Here is a 20,164-nt window from a genome sequence, read left to right as displayed (position 1 = left end):
TATAACAAAATGCCTTATAAAGGGAAATTTTATAAGTTCTTTATAAAGAGAAAAGGTTTACTTGGGCTCAAGGTTCTGGAGGTTCCCATCCAAGATCAGGCAGTCTGGTCCTATTGTCTGGGCCTCTGACAAGGACAGCACATAATGGCGGGAGTACACAGCAGAGCAAACCACTTACACCATGAGCCTGGAAGCAAGAGAGAAAGAGAAGATGGGCTGGGTCCCATGTTCCCCTTCAAGGGTACGCCCCCATTGATCTAAGGATCTCCCATCAGTCCCCACCTCTTAAAGGCCCATAGCATTTCCCAGTACTGCCACCTTGATGACCAAGACTTTTATACTTGGGCCTTTGGGAGACATTCAATATCAAAACTACAGTGGCCATCTTTGTAGCTAAATTTTGGCCTATCCATGGTCTATCTTTATTTCAAAATGTAGAATTTAATCAAATGCTATAGAGATATATCTACCTGTAGCTATATCTATGAATATTCCACAGCTATATCTGTATCTGTTACGTAGCTACAAATAGTTACACATAAAATCAAAACTAAATTCTAAATACTTGACATGTTTGATTCTTTAAAATATGCTATGTCTTGACTTTTTTAGCCCTTCAGTAGTGGTGTGTATTATGTTGACAAAGAGGATTTTAGCACAAATTTATTTATTCATTCTAATGTTTCAAAGATTATAGAGACCTCATTTTAAAGGCTTGTTTCATATAGAGGATTTTATTCCCAATATTTGACCTACCACAAAGGAATACAAAGTAATTTATATTTATTCCCATTTTTTTAATTATTTGTTTCAATCAAGAGATGAGATGATAGACTCAAGACCCTATTCCTTGGTCATATATATATATATGCTCCTAGTCCCCATGGATACCCTTCATTTCTTATTTAAATGATTTCTAAATCTAAAAAAATTGCCTGGAACTCCACTACTGTTCCCCAGAAGGGACAATTGTAAGACATGAAAGAGCAGAGAGGACACATTCAGCCAGCGGCAGGGCCCTCATTACAATTAATGGACTTCTTGGAGGAAAGCATGAGTAATTGGTTTTGAGGTTGTTTCCACTGCCTTTGAAGGACAACCGAAGTGCTCATCAAGATGTGCCAAATGTTTATAGAGTGCCTCTTTGGGTAAGTATCTGTTTTAAATAAGTGAATTTAAAGGGGCCTGTAACTCACTTAAATTACACCAAGATGGGAGACTGGAGACAGGATATAGCTTCCAGTTGAAATTCCTTGATCTCTGGTTTAGTCTTAATTTTATAGATAACAAAAGCCATCATTTGAAGAACTTTAACCAGTTGTGTTCAAATGGTATTCAGATGGGACACAGGCTGCAGGCTCTCCCCAAGCTTGTTGGTTCAGATCCATTTTCTTTTTAATGCAAAGACTTGGCATTTGTGAGTCCAATGAGCATGTACAGTCTGTGGCTTCAAAAGTCTCTTGAGCAACTCTCTGGCCAGAAGAAAATTGGGGATAAGAGGATGCCATGTCATTATCACCAGTACCTGAAAATCATGGTGCTATCTGATCTCACAGTATTTCTGTGAGATGATCCTCTTTTCTTCCTTCCAGGTGAACCTCATTCATACTTCCCTGGCATTGGCCTCTTAGCCTAATGCACTGAAGCTTAAATACAGTATGCATTTGGCTGAGGTACTGGGTGCTGAGTTGCTCAGTGATAACAAGGGACCTTTGTTATAGAAGATAACTAAAGGAACAGGGCTCAGAATTAAGAGAAAGGAAGGCAGGGACATGCAATGAGGGAAAAGGACCAGCCTGAAATTTCACGGTAGCCGGTCAGTAAATGAGGAAGGAAAGAGCAGCGGATGAAGACTGAAGAGAACTACCATCTAGACTTGCATCTGGCACTAAAGAGGTGCGTGATCTTGGACAAATCCGTTGATTTTCTAGGGACTTGATTTTCCAATGCTGTCAAACAAAGGGTCCAGACAAGGAGTCATTAAGATCACTTTTCCTTTAAGTTCCCAAATTCCCTGATTTGGTGTCTAAGAATCTGTTCAAATTATATCAATTTTATCATCTTAAAGATTTCATGCACTTTTCTATATGTGAACTGTGAACCTGTGTTTTCTTCTGTGTCTTAGTCTTAATATCAGTCTGCTTTTAAATTACTGTGAACTGCTGTGCTCTTCTTCCCCTGGCCCTGAACACCCCCAGTAGGAAGCTGACTGATAGACCTATGCAAGCCCTTTATACCGCCCCAGGGTTCTTCTGTACTGGTTCTCTTCAAATATTGTTCCACTTCTTCTTTTATGTGTTTTCTTATTGGCTTGCTTTCTTGTTCTTTACATAAGCCACAAGACAGTTGTGCCTTTGGTAACTTTTATGACACCCCCTGCTTAAAGCTCAAAAGGTCAGAAGGATAGAGGGACCCTGATTTCCCCATCTGTACTTACATTGAAAATCAAGGTCAACAGCACTTCTTTGCTCTAAGGGAAGTATCTGCTGCTCACCCCTTCTCTACTGTTGCATACAGCAAACTCCTCAGAAAGGTTGTCTCTACGCACTGTTTCCAATTTACTCCTCCTGCTCTTTTTAAAAACTATTCCAATGATTTCCCTACAGCAAAATCCAACCGTTGGTTGGTAGTTTCAATCTTGACCTGTCACAGCATTTGATTCCATTGACGACTCCTTCTTTCTTGAAAGGTTGGTCGTTTTTCTTTTTCCCCCCCTCTTTTGGGTTCCATCCAGGATACCTTCTGGTTCTCATCCTACTTTGTTTACTGTTCCTTCTCTTCTCCTTAGCTAGTTCCTCCTTCTCTCTTCAACCTCTAACCATCCGAGGGCCCAGGGATAGTCCTGAGACCTCTTCTCTTCTTTATGGAACAATTTCTTAGATGGGGTCATCCAGCTTCATGACTTTGTCTTCCTCTGTACTCGGATGCATCCCAAATACATGTCTTCAGTCCAGGAAATTCCCTTCCCCTTAGCTTACTAAGTTAACCATCTCTTCTACATGGGTGTCTGGTAGGCATTTTAAAGTCAGTGTGTCTGTGACTACCCTCCTGACTCTTGCCCCCTTTTCTAAATCTGTGCCTTACTGTAGCTACTACATCAAAGTCACTGTCAACTCCACTTCTTCCATTGCTCGGGACAATACTATAGGAAACATTTATGAGAACTTTTGCTTACATCCCATTCTGTGGGTGTCTCTATGGTCAGAACTCAAACACTTCCCACCATCCCCACTGCTATTTTCATGGTCTCCCTGGTGTTCTTTCTTGCTTCTGTTTTTACCACCAGTTATGTTCTCCACATAGCACGCAGAAGAGTCTTTAAAACTTTGAGCCAGATTATGTCTTTCTTTTGCTCACAACTAACCTCCCAGTGATTTTTTTTTTAAATATGGCTCAGAATAAAACCCAAATGCTTTAAATTCCACCGTCCCTTTTCTTTCCCCTCCAATACTTCTCTTTCCTCATCTTCTACCACACTGTCCCCTATTCCCTCTACTCCAGCTAACCTGGCCTTGGAACCATTCTTGGCTTCTGTGCCTTTGCATATGCTATTCCCTTGGCCTGGCATGCTTTTCCCACAGATAACTATACGACTCATTATTTCACCACCAATGAAATAGCCAACCACCCTGAACATCTATCCTTTATATCCCATGTAACTGTTCTCCATAATACCTATCACCATCTGACATAAACATAAGTACTTTAAATTTTTTTCTATAGTCTCTCTTCTCCCAGGAGAGCAGAAATGTTACAAGGGTAGATAAAGGCTTGTCATGGTCTGCATTGCTAAATTCCCAATGAACACACCTCAGTTTGGCACATAGTGAGGGCCCACTACTTATTTGTTGAATAAATATGTAAATTCATGAGAATACTTAGGGCAGTCTATATGGGTTTTGGAAAAACTGGATTGGGACAATTAGGAAGTCAAGGGGTTTGGTTTATCTGGGAGCCACGTGACTATATACAAATAACATAGGCATGTTATCTGTGTGTCTGCTTAGCTAGGAGACAAAGAAGTGCTGAAACTCGAGAAGGTAAATTCTCATGTTGTTGTCTTGTTGGGGTAAGGCAGTGATGTCAGGTGGAATAGAAGTCTTTTTACTTCAGTTAGGCAATTGGCTTCCCTGTTGGCCGTACCCTTAATTTTAATCATAATTCAATAATACACATTCACTCAAAGATTGCTATATTAAGATGCCTCTCTGTTTAGTTTATGTGAGTGCCTATATGTGCACATGTGTCCAATAGCATACCAGATGAAATTCAGAAACCACCATCCCGGTTGAAATCTGTGGTCCATTCAACATAATAGTCCCTTGCCAACAGGAGTCCAAGGAAATTAGGTCCAAGTAGACATGGATACTTGATAGCATATTGTCATTGGTAAGGCTGGAAGTTCAACTCGAACTAGCTTAAACAAACAAGCACAGAAGATTTATTGGCTCTAATACCTTGGAAGTTTAATGGATATTTTGAGGTAGAGCTGAATCTAAGAGTGCAAATGAAATAATACCTTTGTGTCTCTCAGATACTTCTTTCCTGATTTGGCTGCATTCTAACATAGGTTTTCCACCGAAGATAGCAAGGATAGCTTGAGGCAGTTCCATGCTTCTGTGGTCTCAAGCCCTATCACAATTTCATGAAGGTGGGAAGGGAAAGGTCATAAAAGGAACTGAAGCAGGGGAAATCAAAAAGTAACACTGCCACTTTTCTCCTAATGGCCATTTGTGAAGTTGATTTATTCAAAAAATTTTAATGTGTTTTTATTTCCTTGAAGTCTATGACATAAATTTGTCTTTTAAAATTCAGCTGGCTTTTATTACCATGTTTCTTAGAACCCCATAATGTTTTATTTCCTCTGCAATTCTTTCGTAATGTTATTGTTCCTAATAGCATTGATGAGGCTTTGGAAACTTTAGACCAAACACAATTGAAATGTGGGTTAGCCCCTGTGGTGGTGCTGTCATGACTTGATGAAAATCATACAGACTGGGATCTGATGCAAGCAGTGTGGTCCTTTCCACCGAAACAGGCCTCACACCATCCATTGGCCAAAGGCAAAAATTAGCCGAATTCTGCTTCCGAGTGCAATACAGCTTGAGAACAAACTCATAATTTAGGAAATCAAAGGTTTTGCAGGCATTTTAGAAATGAGGTTTGGGACCGACCAGTGTGAATCGTTTAACATGGTTGAGCCTCTGGGTCCCCTCAATCTACTTGACTTTGGGAGCAGGATGGGAATCTTCACCTTGTTCTTAGAGCAAATGGGTCTTTCCTATGAGAAAGTCATGGTTCTGTTCATCCCAAGTGAACTCTGGGTGGAGACTAATTGTAAGCAAGAAAATAAATTCTACTGATTTATGTTGGAAAATATTTTATAATAAAGATAGTAGGTGTCCCACATGATGACTGAGGTGGATGGAGATCCAGGTCCAGAAAATCATCAAGGTTGAATTGTGCCCCCCACCCCAAAATATGTTGAAGTCCTAATCCTTGATAATTACGAAGGTTACTTTATTCAGAAATGGGTCTTTGCAAATGCCATCAAGTTAAAATGTGAGGTCATTCCAGGCACAGTGGTGCATGTCTATAATCCCAGTGGCTTGGGAGGCTAAGACATGAGGATCACAAGTTGAAGGCTAGCCTCATCAACTTAGCAAGGCCCTAAGCAACTTAGCAAGACCCTGTCTCAAAATAAAAATTAAAAAGGGCTGGGGATGTAGCTCAGTGGTAAATTGCCCCTTGGTTAAACCCAGTATCCCCCCACAATAAAAACAAAAACAAAAAGACTATATAAGGACCTGTGTAGATGGAGACAGATTCAAGTTATGCTGTCACAAACCAAAGGAGGCCAAGGGTTGTCAGCAACCACCAGAAGCCAGAATAGGTGAAAAAGAATTCTTGGAATTTTCAGAGAGCACATAGGCTTGCCAATACCTTGATTTCAGACTTCTAGCCTCTAGAACTGCAAGCAAATAAATTTCTATTGTTTTAAGATATTCAGTTTGTGGTACTTTGTTATGGCAGCCCTAGGAAACTAACATGATAAGGAAGTTAGGTAGAAGGCCTCAGGCAAAATCCTGCCCAGCAACATCCTGCAGAAGCAATAGTGCAGCTACCTCTGGTTACTGAAGCTGTTCTCACTGACCTCAGGATGAATCCTCCTCTCACTTCATTTCTTGGTTTTCAAGTTCTAGACAGGATTGTCTGCGTGGCTCATGTGTCAGTCACATATCTAGCCTAGAGAGGCTGACAAGAGGAGAGAGAAAGCAAGAATCTGGCCTTTGGAAAGCTATTGAATGGATCCTTCCCCAAAGTTAGAATTCAGCTTTGGATACTAGGCAAGGAAAAAACATCACCATGACATGTGTATGCAAGAAAGCAGTTTTTTGTTTTTTGTTTTGTCTCTGTTAGGTATACATACGAATGCTGCCATTTGCCTAGTATCTCTGCAAAAACAAGATAGGTTAATGTTAATGCAGGGCTTGTGCCTCCACGAGTCTGGCAGACTCTGGAGAAGCCAGAGCTATAGCACAGAACAGAGTGCAAGCTCTTTGGCAGGCCCTAGGGCCTGAGCTCTGGCTTTGCTACTTACTGTGGGCCTTGGCCATGTTTCTGATCTTGAAGTTTCAGTTTCTCTTTTTTTGCAAAATGGGGATAATACTGACATCATAGGGTTGTTGTGAAAATTAAAGCCACACAAATTACTTAAATAGTGCCTGGTTTGTATTTAGCACTCAATGTTAGCTATACCTCTTACCAAATTCTGAGCACTCAATCAATGTTAGCTATACCCTTTACCACATTCTAAGCATTGAAGATGTTGTCTTTGTCTTTTTTGGAGAAGCCCATTTCTGAGCACAAAACCAAAAACTGTATTTAAAGAGCAAAAATTGTAGTATCTTCCATTTACCATCTGCAATGATCTCGATATAGTTTAAGTGTGTCCCTCAAGAGTTCATGTGCTGGAAGCTTGATCCTCAGTGTGGAAATGTTAAGAGTTGGTGGGACTTATAAGAACTAGAGCCTAGTGGGAGGTCTTTAGGTCAAGGGGAAATTCCTTCAGAAGGGATTGAAATAGTTCTTGTGGGACCCCAGTTAGTCCTTGATCTGAGGTGATCTGGTTTCCTATCTTGACATGTGATCTCTTCTCAATATGCATTCCTACCAGATTGCCATCTGCTACAATATAATTCAGTTAGGTAGGCTCTTGCAAAAACCGATGCCTCCAAAACCGTGAGCTAGATGAACTCCTTTTCTTGATGAGTTTCCTAGCCTTGGGTATCTTGTTAAAATAACAGAAACAGACTAATACATCAGCTAGATGAGAGAAAATGGGACTCTGGGTGTATTGTCCTTTAAATATAGAACCAAGAAACACAGGTGGTACCAGGACTGTATGGGTAGATCTACAATGAATGTTTTGTACATATTAGATGCTCAATAAATATTTTGAGTGTAGTGGGAAAACCAAGCAAGACACTTACAATTACCCTCTCCTAGGAAGTTTCAGATTGCCTGCCATATCCCCATCTTTTTCTGAGAGTTTCATATGTATAGCTTATATTATGTTGTAAGCTAGTATAAATCAAATCCTAATCAAGGGAAGGCAATTCATAACTTCACTCTGGTCTACCACAGGTGGCTTTGTGCAAATGCAGAGTCTTACTGGGATTGTCTAGAGTGAATTTGAATCAATCAAATTCATTTCTGAGGAATGCAAACTTGAACTCGTAGAGAGAGTTAGCAGTTGGTATCAGGGGCCGAGGTAACAAGCTCACAGAGAGAAGTCACCAGTTAGCTGAATCCATAAGCAGACACAGATAGAGAATTAATAAGGTGTATCTTTGTTGGCCTCAGAGGCAGAAATAAAGACAGGCATGTGTAGTCCCAGTCCTCCTGCTAGAGCTGGGCATGATTATTGCATTTAATCTGATAATAACACAATGAAATAGTTGACATTATTATCCTCATTTCAGACCCAAGGACACTAAAGTTTAGAGAAGTGAGTAACATGATAAAGATCCTGAAGGGAGAAGTGGTTGAGTTGAGGCTCCCATCTATTCCAGCCTAGCAGCAGAGGCAGAGCAGCTGAATCAGCACAAGGAACACCTGCGGGTGAGGGGCAGCTACTCTCCTTAGGCCACCACAGCTGTGTCTCAAGTATCTCCCAGGCCTGTTCTGCTGGGAGGCCCAGTTGTGACTTCACCATCACTGGCCGTGTATTATTGTAATAAATGCTCCATTAAGAAAGGAAACCTGAATGGTTCTTGTTCCCTAAAGCCTCACTATTCATAGTGAGGTCTAGGAACAGCCAATTCAGCATTAGCTTGTTCCTCGTTAGAAATGCTCCACTCTGGGGTTCCCACCAGACCTCTCGAATGAGAATTAGATCTTTTAACAAGAGCTCTACTTAACTGATGTGCACATGAAAGTTTGAGATGCATTTCCCTTAACACTGATTGTCAAACTTAGCTGCGTGTTGGGAATTTAAAAAAAAAAATACAGTTACCTGGGTTCTCACCCTTAAGTCCAGGCCACTGGTGTGAGTTGTGGCCTGAACTTTAAAAAGTACCTAGGTGATTCTAACGTAGAGCTGAAGTTTAGGACCATTGCTCTAAATCCTCTAGCCAGTGTGTGAACAAAAGATAAACGAGGGGCTGCAATGGGATTTGAGTGGAGATTCTGAGATCATGAGTGTTGGTGAAAAGGTGAGTACGGATTTGTTCACAAAACTCAAGACTATGAAAGCACTTGAAGCTATAGAGAGAGTAAGCATAAATTATGATGAAATTAAAATTACTATGGGTGACTATTTCTAACCTTTCCCTTCAGTCTGCTACAGAGGATCTTACTCACTGATTTTTTTTTTCCTTTCTCTGACCAAAGATGAAGGTTTGTGCTCAATGCTATAGACTCACGAGGAAAAGGAGGAGAGGAGGAAAACACAGGTAGTGGCCAGAAAAGGCTATTGAAAAGTTTGGTGTGGGATTGGAAGAGGGATTTCCATAAGTATGGATTTTGGAAAAATTAGAAATAGGATTTTTAAAAAAGTACATGGTATGGTAAGGGTGAGACTACCACTAATAAGATTAGAATCTTAATTATGTCCTTCAGCAGAAGCAAGAAAAGCGCTGAATTTTTAAAAAATATTGTGGAAAAAGTATACATTACACAAATTTTCCATCTTAACCTTTATAAAATATACATTTCAATGACATGAAGTGCATTCACATCATTGTGCAACCATCCCCATTATCCATTTCCAGAACTTTTTCACCATCCCAAACTGATATTCTGTACTCATTAAGCAATAACCCTGGGTTCCCCTTCCCCAACCCTTGATAACTATCATTCCACTTTCTGTCTCTAGGGACTTGACTATCGTAGGTATCTCACAAGAGTGGAATCATCCAACATTTGTCCTTTTGTGTTGGCTTATTTCACTTAGCACATGAATTCCTAATATAATTATGTTTGCCCTCTTAGATGGTCCTTTAAAAAATACCGAGGACTGAACCATGTGTGTATTGTCTTTATGAGGGTGTTGTTATGATTTGGATCTGGAATGTTTCCCCAAAACTCATGTGCCTAATGCTCATCCAGTGATGTCCAGGAGTGGATTGTGAGGGCTCTAAACTCATCAGTAGATTAATCCATTTAATGGATTACTAATTTTAATGGACTACTGCATGATAATCGTAGGCAGGTGGGCTTGGTTGGAGAAAGCAGGTCACTGGGGGTGTGACTTTGGGGACTATTACTTATCTCTAGCTCTTTCCTCTTTATTTCTCTCTCTGCTTCCAAGCTACTATAAACTGAGCAGCTTTCCTCTACCGTGATGTTCTGCCCCATCTCAAAGCCAAAGCAATGGAGCCATTGACCATGAACTGAAACCTCTGAAACCATGAGCCAAAATAAACCTTTCCTCCCTTAAGTTATTTGTATCAGGTACTTTGATTACAGTTGACAAAAAGCTAACATAAGTTGCATGAGTAGCGTGTAGCTTTTCTTGGTGAGATTTGAATTTAGGAGGTCATTATTCTGAAAGTTAGGCGAGGCCAAAATAAAAATAGACAGAAAAGGTTGAGATAACCTTGTTGCTGAAAGAACACACAGAATTTTCAGGGAACACAAATGTCTGATCCTGACACTGGTGAAGCTGTGCAAAATTGCCCCATCCAGTTCCCTAACAAAAGCACTTAGTATTTCTTTGAGTTGGCTGGGTGCTGTTTACCTGCTCCAATTTTCAGCTTCTTCTAAAGCTAAAATACCATTTGAACAACATTGCTCCCTCTTTTTGACTATGAGAGGTTGTTGGTTTTTGATAATTAACAAAGTTAATATAGCTGAGACTTGTTTTTTTGTTTGTTTGTTTTTATGGTTTAAAGAAACCTGCTTTGCATCTCACAGGTAAGCTTTAAGACATGTCAATTGTTACTGAAGTGAGCACTTAACATTTTATCTCACAGTATGAAAGAACAGGACGTGAAAGAGACATTGCCATTTTCTCTCAAAGTATTTTGTGATATTTATGATCAACCTGTGAGACCTTTCAGGAAGTACTCAAAATAGTGTTGAACTGATTATCTGACTCTGGGTAAGTGAGACTTAATTTTTTTTTTCATTTAGGAAGTGTGAATGATAATGCTTATCTAATAAGACTGTGAAAAGAATTCAAGGTACATAGTGTCTATATAGAAGACTCTCAATAAACTTATCATTTATCTGTATTGATTCTATTACAGTGATGATATATCCATGGTAGTCATCAACGTATTTGATAAAATTTAAAATTTCCTGGCAATGAAGTTCATTGGTATTGTTAGGTAATATTTCTGTTCAGATTAGTAGCATATCACTGTCTTAGGTTAAAATTATAAGAATCAGAACATGAGAGAGGAATTCTGCTGCTTTTCAAGAAAAACTTATAATGGAACAAGAAAAATAAAATAGGAGAGAGGAAGAAAACAAGAAAGGATGCAGTTTCAAATAAAGCCTAACCTTAGAGCTTGATGCTAAGGGTAAAGGTGGAGCACCTTAAAATGGGGAGTTTGGGATATAAATCCCACTACAGGGTCATCCTAGCTAGCAAAATTCAGGCTTTCCTTCTCTATGGGACCATTTTAGAATGCTAAACTTTTGTGGAAGTTTATGGAACTATGAAAAATGTCCAGTTTCTGTGATACCTCTGTCCTCTAATTTAAACATGGCTATGCAATAGATTCTCTTTAACCATCTCTTAGTGAATATTCAACCAAAATTGCCCCACAATTGAAGGCAAATTTCTTGTTCATGAATTTCACTTCTATTTGTTAAACATCTGTTAGGTGTTCAGAACTGTATTAGGTACTAAAATCATGGCAAAACCAAAACTTCCAGTGGCTGTTTTCGAACTACTTTAAAAGTAACTAGTTAAAAGCAAAATAGGAGCAATCATATTTTTTATAGGATTTTCTATTAAAAAGTAATTAGGCTACTAAAAATAAATTAATTAAAAACTGACATTTAACCTATATTTTTGAAAATGTATGGTGCTAGGACTTGTTTAGATATGATCTTTACATAGCTAGTATGTTATGATAAAGTTGAGGTTCTGCTTTTCCCAATCTTTGTTTTCTTTTCCTAATCATTACCAATTTTTGTCTAGTCCTCCCCACAAGCATAGTTTCTCTCAAGGTTCCCTTTGATTATGGAATTCTTATAATTTTCATATGTTATAGGTTTCATTTTCCATTTTCATCTACCTGATGGAAAGGCCAGACGATGAGAATGTTGGTTTGCCATGAGTCCCTTAAGGAATTTTTCCCCCTCCTTTTTGCTGTTTTGTATTCCCAGACTTAATACTGGCTCCAATAGAAAGGTGTTCAAATTTGAAGCAAATATTGGGAAATGACATATTATCTAAGCACAGCTCAGGAAAAGCCAAAGTAGAAGAAACATGTTTTCCTTTTGCTTCTTCTTAAATTGTGCTGGTAGTCTCCATTATCAGAGCATTACTCAGATTTACATTATTTGTTCATTCATTTATTCATTTTTTATTTATTATCAAACTATTATTAGACACCTGCATTTGCCATGTACTATCCTTTCCTTGAGTGGAGCTTGTTGGCTTCAAAGCATACTTCGAAAGAAGCGTCAAACAAAGATTTCAATGAGATTAGCATAAGGTGGTCAGGAGGACTAGAAAGGAAGGTGTGTCTGCAGTTTTGAGGAGACCTTCACTCTGGCCTGTGTCATCGACATGGTCTAAAATTCCACATCCTGAAGCAAAACTTCAAATAGCCCCATTCTTCCAGCAGCAGAAACAACCTACCCTCTGACACCACAGCTTTCCCACCTCCTGGTTTCCTGGGCAAGGAAGCGGATTTTGGGGGTAGAAGCTCAAGTGTTCCTTAAGAGCATGGTGACTCAGAGCTTGGCAGGAGGGCCATGAAAGTGTGATAGATGCAGCCACAGCCATCCAACAACTGGCTTTTTTAATCTAATTGACTCTATTTCAATTCTTTGAGTTGATCCAAATCTTCTGGGTTTTTTTGCCTTTTTAAAATTTTCATTTTGCTTTTTAATGTTTTCAGTAGCATATTGTAGTTATATACACTAAGGAAGTTCATTTTAACTACACGGATGGAATAAAACGCATGGAATATAATGTGCTCCATTTCAGTCCCCAGTGCTTCCTCTTTCCCTTTCCTCCTCCACCTTCCTCTTATCTTCCTTCTTCTACTCTACTTGTTTTCCATTTACATATTTATTGTTTTATTAAAAAATCTATGCCTTATACGTATACATAAGGATGGAATTCACTGCAGCATATTCGTATGTGTACAAAGTGGAATTTGGTCAACTTAGTTTCACGTTTCCTCCCCTTTCCTTTCCTTCCTCTCTCCCCCTCAATCTGCTTCCCTCTGTTCCATTGATCTTCCCTCTGTTTTCATAGGATCCACCTCCCCTGATACCGTTTGATCCAAATCTTCTTTAGAATACTTTTCTCCCCTTCCACAACAGATTGAAGCCTAGGATCTAGTATTGCAAACACAATTTGCATTTTCTAATATTTCAAGATTTTTTCCCCCAGATTCCTTTAATCTGGAAGGTGTCCACAGCATTTCTTTGCCTTTTATGACATTGACATTGTTGAAGAACATGCTCCTCATCACTACCTCCTCTTATCACCATTGTTTTTAATAAAACATTCCTTGTTTTTTATTGTGTTTGAAAGTCTTTGTGGTTGAAGTTATTTATTCTAGGCCATAGAACTGCAGAGGTGATAGAGTGTCCTTCTCAGGGTAATGGGTCTGTTCTTTAATGATAATGTTGATTTTAATAGCTTGGTCAAGGTGTTATCCAAGTTCTCAATTATATTATTGCAAGGTTTTCCTACTCACTCTTGGAACAAATAAGCTATCCATGGGAGAAACCTTATGATGATGCAGGTATCCTGGTTCTCATGAAAATTTTCCTTGGGTGCAGCAGGCATTGGTCAGTCTTGTCTGATTTAATCTTTATTATCATGATAATAAAATAATGGTCCTTCAGCTCCAGCATTCCCTACACATTCAGTTGTTGCATTTCATGGCAACCAAGCTTCCCTCTGCCCCCATTCTTATGCACTCATGAATTCCTATTTTTAATGATTTATAATTCCTTTCTGTCCTTATTTCTTTTCATGCTCAAATTTATACATTCTTATTCATGTGAAATACCAGATAAATCAAGCTTTGTGCACTTTACCTATATTGCAGCCCCCAGGTCCTTCCCATGAAGACATTCTGGAACCTCTGCTGTGTGTGTGTGGCACACATGGTTATACTTACATATCCATAGATTTTTTGCACACACAAAAAGTCACCACAGAGACTACCTTAAGAGAAAGAGACTTGGAGGGAAGTTTGAGAAAATTTCACTAACATAGTTTTGTTTTGTGGTCCTGGGGATTGAACCCAGAGTCTTGAGTGTTCTAGGTGAGGGCTCTATTCACGGAGCTACATCCCCAGACCAAGAAAAATTTAATATAATATTTGAAATTTTAAAAACAGATATGTATAATAAATAATTTAAGAGGAAAAAAGCTGGTTATCCTGCTGAATGATATCAGCAAAGCTAGAGGAATTTGGAAAAAAAATTGTTTTCCTATTGATTGAACTTCTACACTCCATTTTAAAGCTTTCTATGCAGCCACTCTCCACCAGCTAAGTAGTAGTGTTTGACAATCAGCATTAGTTTGGGTCCATTTTCGAAGACAGGTTTCAGATACCAGGGCTGCAAATTCTAACCCCTGATTTTCAGTTCTCAGACTCTGAAGGTGACTTCCATGGCCAGTGTTAACACAGTTTAACTGTCATGACAGGCAGTGCTGCTTCAGCCCTAACAGTTCTGTGAAGTTTGCAGGCAGATAGAGAGAGCATATGAGATTATTAGAGCTCATTTCAGCTGTTTCTCCAGAATTTAGCTGCTGTGTGTTTCAGTGAGCTGATTTGGCCGGTTATGATACTTTGTAATCTAAGTAACTACTGAGGTGCCTGCTATGGAGTGGCTTTCCTATTCACATTCTGGACAACTTAAAAAGAAATTCTACAAATACACACACACAATAGATCCTAAATTTTTTCTTCTCTTAAAATAAACCCACGTATTTAAAACACTGGACCCCACTGCGGTAAGAAATCATTTCGGAACCCTGCAAAGCTGTAGATGCTTTGGCTTACCACTGAGCAGTTCGGAACACACAACCCAGGGGGAAGTTTCATAGGCCCACTCACAAGCAGACTTGTGTAATTACTCCCCTATTAAGACTGCAAGCAGACCACACTGAGCTCAACCATAGTCATCCTTTGTGTAAATAAATAAATAAACAAATAAATAAATAAAGTGGCCTTATTATAAACATGGACAAGCTGGATATTTTTGAGGGCTTTTCCATTTTGGATCCTTGTGGTTTTCTTCATCTATTTGATAATCATTAACATGCTCTCCAGTTAACCTTCCAGCAATGTGAAACTTTATATCATATCGGAGCTTTGCAATGTCTTGTAATGCAGACTGAGGTTTGCTGAGGCTGTTTTTATAATCACTGGTGGTAAAGTCAGGAAGATGCAAAATGGGCGTGTACTGAAGTGCTGTTCATCCAACATTCTAGACCTTAAATTAGAGTGATGAGCATAAACACTGCAAACAGAGTTTTTTTTTTCAACCAAATTGCAATTATATTTTAAATTACCTACAATTACCAGAAACCATCTCAAAGCTAGAAATTAACTTCTTAGGCACAGATCCCAGCAGATCAGCTGTTAAATGGACCATCCTGTGTAGCTGACCTCCCACTCTAGTTTCACCGGGGTGCAGCCTCACTCAAACCAAGTGCGGCAGCAGGGTGGAGCTCAAAGTTTATGGTCACGTGACAGGCGTTGGCCTGCAGAATTGTGCAGCCATATTTTTACAACTTCCCAAATTACAGTTTCATTCAATTCATGACATTTTCCTGAAATACAGGGCTTGTTTTCTTTTCGAGAGCAAATGGTCATTTTATTTTCAATTTTAATGGAACTATTTCTATGCATCAGGTTTTTGGCAACTAGTATGTAGGGCATGGAATTTGGTCCAGGAGTCACTGGGGGCTCTTCTTGGAATTGGTAAAGGACCTAACCTTCTAGGCTTCAGATTCATTGTCAATAAAGAATGAACAGTTGAGCGAGTTCCGGGCGTCCTCCTAAAGAGCACCAGAGGCCAGTGGCTTAGACACAGAATTGGGTTTTGCTCCATCATGCAGTTGGGCCCTTCCATGATCTTTGCTGTCGTCTCACAGGCTCACCTCCCTGTTAACAGAGTAGGCAGCCCCTTTTCTACGTTGCCTGGCTGATAATGCAACTCAACATACAGTTGACTTAAAGTCAAGGTACAGAGTAATTTGAAATGTTGAAATCTCTACTTAGAATATTTGGTAATGAATTAGCTGCTTTCAAACCTCATGGCCTATTGTTTTTCCAGAAATTCATAATGAGTATCTCTTCTTTGAATCGAGTCTCTTGTCTTTAATCCACCTCTTGAAGTGATTTTTTTGAAATATAAAGACATCTCAGTTTCCTTCTTAAAACCCTTCAGTATTTCCCCATTGCCAATAGCCATGCTGTTATGATTTCTGCCAACTTTTCTGCTCCATACTCCATACTTTTGCAGCACTAAAATATTTGTTTCCCTCCCAACCCATCATTCTTTTGAGCACCTAAGGCACTTTGTTTCACGCTGTCAGTCCTTTATAGCTTGCTCCCCTCAGTGTTGCTCTACTTGGCTAAATCACAATGTTCAAGGCTCTGTTTAGATCATCTGCTCCAAAAAAGCCTCTCTGGAAGGCCCTACATTATGGAAGATACTCCTTTTAAATTTATTATTTAATCTTAATTATTTTGCTCCCATAAATCCAATCCCTCTGCCCACTTCTAAAAATGGGGAAAGAGATGAGGGGGTCCAAAGAGGAGGAGTTTTATTTTCTGAAGCCCATGAAAGGGGTGACCACATGGGTGACCTTTAGTACCTGTTTAAGGTGAGGTAGGACAAATGACCTCAACCATGGACCCATAAAATTAAGACATACAGCTCAAGCCTAGGGTAAAGATGGTTCTGAACATTAATTTTGGAGTCCATATATGTGTTAAGCAAACTGTAAGCTTGGTTAATAATGGTCTGTATCAATTTGCAATTAGGGATGTGGCACTGCACTAAAATGGTTATTGTGATTAAAGAATAATGACAAATAACATTTATTTTGATCATACTATACTCTATAACTCATTTCAGTTATTTGATTAAAGAATGATTTATTTTTTGTTCTTTTTAGTTATAGATAATACTAGAATGTATTTTGACATATCATACATACATGGAGTAAATAATGAATTTTTTAACCAAACTTCTTGGGGCAGGGTTCTGAGGGATAAACAGGTATGTGATTAAAAGACAAAATACAGCTATGCTAAAATATCTGCCATCACACTGTATCAATAGGAAATCTGACTAAAAGTGATTTAAACTCATTTAGTCTCATAGAAAACATTCTAGAGGTAAAGAGCTGTTTGCAGTTAAGAACTCAGAAGTACCAGGGCTAGAGTTTCTCTAGTTCTCTTGCCCTCTGTTGTGGGTATAATATGGTGGCCATGACTCTAGACACTAGTATCTTCTTCCAGGCAGGATGAAGGGACAGCTAAAGGGATGGTACCATAACATCTGTTCTTATATCAGGAAAACAAAGCTTTGCCAGAAATCCCTGGAGACTTCTACTTATAGCTCATGGGGGAACCAAAACTATCTCACATAGCCATCCCTAACAGAAGAAGAGGAGAAAAGCAAATATTTGGCTTTTTTGCCTCTCTAATGGAGGATGCCAAAGAAGGTCGATTTGAGAACGAGATTTAAGCAACCAATGGCATCTGCTACCATGTCATCTCATTCTCTCAGAAGTCATCATCCTTTAACAATGTTTATCAATGTCTCACTCTTTGGAACTCTTAAAACCTAGCCAAAATATGAAGTTGTTCATTGTTTATAAATTTCATCAATTACCACAGCAATATGATAGTGTTGTCTCCAACAGGTTATTGTGTGCCTGGGGAAGATGCATTTGCTTGTGGTGTCAGGAAAAGCTTTGAATCCTATTGTTTGGATAGATTTGAAAACAGTGCAAATAGAAACGTCTGTCCTTGGTTTAACTTTTCACTCTTGTTTATTCATGGGTGCTTCTAAGAGCTTTTGCAAGTAAACTTTCCAAATCTTAAACTAAGTGTGGTAGGCAAACTATCTCAAAGTTTATGGTTGACACACTGATCAAGAAGAATAACAATCCATTAATTCTGATGAGGTAACCTCGTTAAAGAGGGCATGTAGAATAAACAAGGGGAATTCTAGCAAGTTTGAAATCTTGATGCTGTACCATCTTCTCTCTGTGGTGGCATGTTCTCAGACACCTCTTTACTTTAATGATACTATGAAGTTAGTTGAGAGCAGTACAGAGTGAATTATGGAGCCAGGCTGTCTAGGCTCCTGTCCTACGTCTACAGCTTTCTGTTGTGTGACCCAGGACAAGTTACTTAAACTCTCTGTGCCTCCAAATGGGTCAATAATAGTACTCAGCTAACATGTAAATATGCAAAAAGCACAGAAAATTTTCTATCACAATATACACAATAATTGATAAATATGATCTCCTGATATTATAAAATGACATTACAAGGGCAAGTGGATATTTTGCTTCTCTATCTTTTCCTTCCTGCTGGTGTGTGCCCTTTTGGACATTTCCCTGTCACAGGGGCAGTCCTCATAAATACTTGTTAATGTTTAAGTGTTTCAGGGTAGAATTCTTAATCACTGCATGTACACTCTGTCTTGCAATATTGTTATTATCGTAATTTCACAGAAAGAAAACAAAATTGAACAGAGAAGTGAAAAGTTGTTCTAGCCACATAACTAGTAAAACTTGCTGAAGTTAGGTGCTTTGTATTTCAAAACCCAACCTTATTCCCCATTGTGGCATTACTGAATTGCTATAAAGCTTAAATGATCTTTTTATGTGCACATGTATCTCTCTGTATATAGTTTTCTTGTGCTCTGGTAACATCTGCATAACTCACACTCTCTTTCTCTGATAACTATTTCAGGGTCCTGATAAGAAAGGATAAGCCTCAGAGTCTATGTGAAGATAATACTTTAAAAGAATAGTTATCATCCAATAAACTTGGGTTGCTACAGCATTGTTATCATATAAACCCACTTTCTCTGGCTAAGGTAGAATGCACCCACAGTGGACAGCCAACCCACAATCAATCAGTTGAGTTCTCTTGGCAGAATTTGAAGTTCGGATCCAGAGATAGTTCAGTAGACCCGGTATGTCAGTGTGACCAATTGACAGAAATTTAAAGCAGTGGTACCCATTGTACCACAAGACATGGAAAGGCATGGAATGCTGACCTATAGGGAAGAGAAAGGGGAGATAAAGGGAAGCCAAGCTGAAGCAAGAGGTTGAGAGGTGTAACAAGTACTGCCTGGGAAACTTGTGGCTTTTCAGTTCTTAGTTCTGGAAACTTTTGAAAATTTTTGCCCTCAAGTGTCTGTGAGAAACTCCTTATCCTTATAATAATTTACCTATATCTTGTTTTGTTTATTAAGTTAGCTTAAGTTGGATGTGGTTCTTGTTACTGGCAACCAAAATAGTCACAGGGATGGATAATGTGGTTACTGATTAGAGTGTTTGTTAGATTATTTAGATTATTTTATTTATCATTTCCTCTCCTTTCCTCCTATAGAGGAGGAGTTAATCATAGAAAGCCATGATTTTAATTCAGGTATCCTAAAACAAATGTAAGAAAATTACTTTTCTTTGTCAATTGCTAAATTTTCATCAGTTAAGAATACACAGCATTGGGTCTAGATCTGTTATGTATGTCTGCGTAAAATACTTGGGGCTGTACTTTATGGTGGGGGGTAATTTTTTATCAGAAATTTCTAAACACTTTTTTTCAAAGTGCTCACCCTTGCTTCTGCTACAGTGAACACTCGGAATCACATGGTGACTCCTAGGCCATAGGAAAATCCAGAGAGAGAATCCATCCAATAGTGTCTGAATTGTATCTCTGTGTGACATCCAAGGCCAAATATTCTGACATATGTAACACAAGCAAGGTCTTGGAATTGTCACCAAAGGTCTCAGAGACCTCCAGCTTTTAGTACCACTGATGAGAGACATACAAAGAGATTTAAATGGATATGACCCATAGAACTTAGGTCATTTTGGTGTGGCTTCTTACTTCAAAAGAGGTCTCAGGGTCTTAGAATATTTTGAAGTCACCAAAGGAGATACATCCCATGCAAATATGGATAGATCCAAGTAGATGTGGGAAGGAGGCCAAGATAATCAAGTGAATAAAGCAAATTATAGAACAGAATATGTATAAAGTAGAGATACACCCATACTTATGGGTCTATGGCTCCTTTTAATTTAGATGCATAGATAGAGATAGAGACATATAAGCATAGAAAACTTTTGACAGAATATATTAACTGTCAATAGGTTATCTCAAGAGTAAAAATAGCGTATTGGCTCATAGAACTTATAAAAACAATTCAGGTTCATTATAAATTTTTTAAACAATATAGAAATTTATATAAGACA

The sequence above is a fragment of the Ictidomys tridecemlineatus genome, chromosome 5 (assembly GCF_052094955.1).
Source record: "Ictidomys tridecemlineatus isolate mIctTri1 chromosome 5, mIctTri1.hap1, whole genome shotgun sequence".
NCBI lineage: Eukaryota > Metazoa > Chordata > Mammalia > Rodentia > Sciuridae > Ictidomys > Ictidomys tridecemlineatus.
This window is presented reverse-complemented; position numbering follows the sequence as displayed.